The 5,093-nt window shown below is 39.8% G+C and overlaps 1 protein-coding gene across 2 annotated transcripts in view; it reads left to right on the forward strand.

Moving 5' to 3' along the window:
* Positions 1-5,093, forward strand: part of LOC309665723 (uncharacterized protein) — a gene marked incomplete at its 5' end in the record, with an annotated part of 320,068 nt that overhangs the window by 59,823 nt on the left and 255,152 nt on the right. The window lies entirely within an intron of this gene.

A 5,093-nucleotide genomic window follows, 5' to 3' on the forward strand; every position in this document is an offset into this window, starting at 1 on the left:
TAAAATAAAATAGCTTAAAAGACACTTGTATTTGGATCCTACTTATATACAATGATTCAGATGCCTTTACTTCTCCCCAAGTCCCCTGTGCTTTTTATCGTAAGAGTTACTGGCACTTCTCTGGATGGATCATGCTTTTTCGTACATATGAGCCTCTGCCATTTTTCTTCCTTCTGGATATAAAACTCTGCTCTCTGTAGTCAATTTTATCAATTTATACTAATTTCCAAAGACCCTTCTAAAATTTCACCTCTTTTTTTTTTTTTTTTAAACATCTTTATTGAAGTATAATTGCCTTACAATGGTGTGTTAGCTTCTGCTTTATAACAAAGTTCACCTCTTGAAGGAAGTCTTCCCAGACTCTTCCATGCAGCATTAAGCACTTCCTCTAATCTATATATATCTTGTTGGTGCTAATATGTAATTTAATTTGTTATGCTGTAATTATATATGTCTGTCTCAATCATCACACTAAAGTACTCCCTCAAGAACAGGAACTGGAATCTATTTCATTTTTATATTCCTAGTGTCTAGAATATTGCCTGGAACATCATAAATATTTATCAGGTAAGTATCCCAGGCAGAATTACCCTTTCCAATTCTGCTCTATAGTCCTTTGTTTTAGACACAAAGATAACATTAGCAATGCGCTCTTTACCACAGTTGATGGATTGAGACTTACTGAATTGTCAGTGACTAAATATGGTTGGCACAAACCACTTGTGATCCTTCTCTTTTCTAGGAGGACTTAGTACATACAATTGGTGAGAGTGCAGCATTGGGGACGGCAGGAATAATATTGTGAGAAGGATATGAATATTCTGATTCAAAGGTAAGCAGTGATTACTCCGTCAGCATCTTGGAGGTCTTCTAGATATTGATTTTTTTTTTTTTAATTTTTCGGGTTGGAGACAAACGGTTACAGATTACCTACTCACTTGACTTTAATAAAGCGCAAAGAGGACAGGCACTCACATTGAGCACTTACTCTGTACCAGCCACTGTGGCTGGTAGTAACGTGGAAAGGGCACAAGTTTTCCAATCAGACAACCCTAAGTGAGAATTCAAATTTTACATTCTAGGGGTGTAATCTTGGACAAGTTAATTAACCTCTCTGAGACTCCATTTCTCCATCTAAAAAAAAGGACTGAAATAAAACCTACTTTGCCAGAATTTTGGTAGATTAAATGATGTAATATATATGTGGCAAAGAAAGAATACTAAACTTTGAAAATAAATATTTTTTCATCCACATGGAGGATGGATTCTCCAAAAGTGATTCTTTATTTTCTGATTATCTATGATAGAAATGCTCATGGGAGGAAAAATATATTTATATAAACTTTTATTAACAATCTACTCTTGATAGAAATGCTCACATGGAATAACTCTGTTATTTTTCCACAACTGACTTTGGACATGTTCAGTTGGTGGCCTGTCACACTACCTAAGTGAAAATTCTGAAACCACAGTTTTTCCTCACTTCTAGGTATTAACAAATAGTTCAATTTTCATGTATTAAAACATCCAGTCTCATAAAATATAAAAACAGCCACATCTTTCTCGTTCGGCATTGCACGAGTCAGCGTTAGTTAGTAAGGGGTTAGTAAGAGCAGGAGGCCTGGGGTTGAATTGCTTGGGTTCCAGTGTTCACTTTTTGTTACCTACTAGCCATTTGACCTTGAGCAAATCTCTACAATTTCTTTATCTGTAAAATGGGGCGAATAAGAGTATCTATCTCATAGGGCTGTTATGAGAATTACATTATTCATACATGTAAAGCACTTAAAACAGTACCTGGCACATGGTAAGTGCCATATAGGTGGTGGTTTTTATTATCCAGGTTAAAACTTCTTGCTTCTCCTCCCCACACCCCAAGCCTGGGTCTCAGTTATGGGGAAGAGGAGTACCATCAATTTCATTGCTCATTTGCTTCAAGGATGGGTAAGGAGACTAGGGTGGAGAAGAGACAGCTGGGCAAGGTAATTTTTATTTATTTGGTGACATTTATAATTATTGTTGTCTCTTGAAGACCTTCGCACATGGCTGCCATGTAGGGTCTGGCTCCTTCTTGCATGAGGGGCCCTTGAGATTTGGTTAGGGACACTCCCAACACCCATACAACTTGCACCTCCAAGCTTTTGCTCCTGAGGCATTGGAAAGAGGGAGCTGGCATATGCTGAGATGGGGAAGGCTGTCAGAGCTGCAGGTTGGGAAGAGGATCAGGAGATCAGATTGGAGTAGGTTAAGGTTGAACTGTTTGTGAGACATCCAGGTGGAGATGTCAAACAGGCAGGTGGGTGTACAGTCAGTCAGGGATAAAGCCTGGGAAATACCCATTTGGGAGTTCTATTTAAGGCAGTGAGATGGGATGAGTTTATCCAGAGAGAGTATAGCTGGAGAAGAGAAAGGGTCCAAGAACTAAGCCTAGGGCACTCCAGGGTTAAGACGTAGGGAAGTTGAGCAGGAGCTAGTAAAGGAGATTAAGAAGGAGTATTCAGTGAGATAGGAAAAAACCAGGAGAGTGTGACATCCTGGAAGATGAGTGAAGAAGGAATTTCAAGGAAGAGGGCTGGGACAGAACAGGGGATGCCGCAGTTGAACTTGACTGGGTTTACCTGTGTTCTATGCTCTCTGTGATTACAGTCTCCCCCCAGTCTTTTCTTTTCTCCCTCCTCCCTCCCCCTTTCCTTCTTTCTTTCTTCCTTCCTTCCTTCCTTCCTTACTTTCTTTCTTTCTCTCTCTCTCTTTCCCTTCCTTCCTTCCTTCCTCCCCCCTTCCCTCCCCCCACTTTCTTTCTTTTTCTTCCTTTCTTTTTTATTCTATGGTTTCCTGGTTTTATTTTTTTCCATCTGTCCTAGAAACCTCCTCAGATGCCTCAGATAAGGAGTCTTGCCCTGACTAAAAATGGCATTTGTTCCTAAATATAGTATGAGGCTGGCCTAGACTGAATATGCCTTGAACAAAAATATTACCCACAGGATTTTCAGAACTTGTAATTGCCCAAGTGATCCTTGTTCAACTGCCTGCCATTAGGTGCTTTATTCTGCCTTATGACTTTGCATTTGAACCCCTAAATCCTTATTAGATGGATTCACATTTCCGGGTCCTCTTCTCCCAGAGAAACTATCCCACTGTTTTAAATTAATTGGAGTTTTTTATGCAAAATAACTGACACGCTAGTTGAAAACACACTTTATGTTTATTGAATCTGCTAGGATTTTCCCATGGTCCTTCCTTTATGGATCAAGGCAGGCACTGATGAAGATTCTAGCCAGATTATTCTGGGTTAGCTGATGATGTCATTTCAATTAGGCTAGCCCATCCTAGCCGCACACTGTGATCATCCATAGGTGGAAATGTGTCCTAGTGTTAAAGCCCCAAATTGTGGACACATCAATGGCACCCAACTGTAGACTTGTGGGAAGACAACCTTACTTTCTATATGCTATACAAGTGACTCAGGCATTTGGTTGTAAATAATGATCTTTTATAGACTCTCCTACAACCCAACTGATGAATAAATAATGGATGATATATTTATACCATGAAACTGAATCACAGCTAAATTTTTTTTTTAAAAAGGTTACATGTATGAACATGGGGGAAAAAAATCTCAAGAATGTAGTTTGAAGAGCAAGTTGTATATAATAAAATATCCCCAATAATATAAATTTATATAAAAATTTTAAAACACACTGGGACTTCTCTGGTGGTGCAGTGGTTGGGAATCCGCCTGCCAATGCAGGGGACACAGGTTCGATCCCTGGTCTGGGAGGATCGCACATACTGCGGAGCAACTAAGCCCGTGCGCCACAACTACTGAGCCTGCGCTCTAGAGCCCGTGAGCCACAACTACTGGGCCCACGTGTCACAACTACTGAAGCCTGTGCGCCCTAGAGCCCGTGCTCCGCAGCAAGAGAGGCCACCGCAATGAGAGGCCCGCGTACTGCAGTGAGCAGTGGCCTCCGCTCGTCACAGCGGGGGGGAGCCCGCACGCGATGGCGAAGACCCAACGCAGACAAAAATAAACAAATTAATTAATTAAAGAAAAAATAAAAGTATAAAAAAATAAAAAACGCAAAATAATATTACATATTGTTCATAATTACATTTATATGTAGTAAAGTTATAAAGACATGAATGCAAGGACTACGCCCTGCCCCCAACTTCAGGAGGACGGTTATCTCTGCAGAGGTAAGAAGAGGAATGGGAGAACTTGGCAGTCTTAGAAAAATCTGACCTGATATTAACATAGATGGAGTATCAGTGTCAAAATTGTTTCACAATTAAATTTAAATTTTTTTTAAAAACCCACGTTAATGATTTTCTTTGTAAAGTGTTACTACAAATATCTCTTTAAGGATAGTCTCTAGTGGAAAAATGTGGAATCATCTTCCCCTGAAAATGGTATGAAATTGGTTCGTTGGTGTATTCCTAATCAAAGGCATGGATCATCACTTATGGGACTTTATAAGGGCTTAGTCTATCATTTAAATGATTAATCACTGAAACGCTCTTTCTTCCCAGCCTTACCAGATATAAAAGTCAGGTATTAACAAATACCACCTGGATAATGGAATCACATTTTGAAAGTGATCTAAATAGATCTCTGTTTTTCCTACAGGAGACCTGCTTGTCTGTGCAAAAACTTATTCAAGGGCCATTGGGCCATTATGCTGTTAATGTGACAACTGCAGCCAAACCCTGCAGTCAAAGTCTATGTCACAATACTGGAAGATGTGTTCGAAAAGCACCTGAATCCTCCTCCTATCTGCATATACCTGAAAGTCGCAGTAAGAAATATGTCCTAAGTAAGAGCTTGAGAGTCATCATTTCTCCAGCCAATAAACTGAAGACAATAAAGGACATGAAGGATGGGTTTGCGTGTCACTGCTGTCATGGCTGGCATGGAGAGTCTTGCCAGCAACATTCTTCGGATGTCTTGAGAGGGAAGGATAAGGCTCCTATGGCTAACTTTAAATTATCAGTTTTTCTCAGCATGACCTTCTCTGTGATCCTGTTGATTTTTTTTACCCCTTACGATAACGTCAATTTTTCCTTGAAATACTGAAGGGTAGGAGATGCTGATT

The sequence above is a fragment of the Balaenoptera physalus genome (assembly GCF_965194825.1).
Source record: "Balaenoptera physalus genome assembly, chromosome: 8".
Lineage (NCBI taxonomy): Eukaryota > Metazoa > Chordata > Mammalia > Artiodactyla > Balaenopteridae > Balaenoptera > Balaenoptera physalus.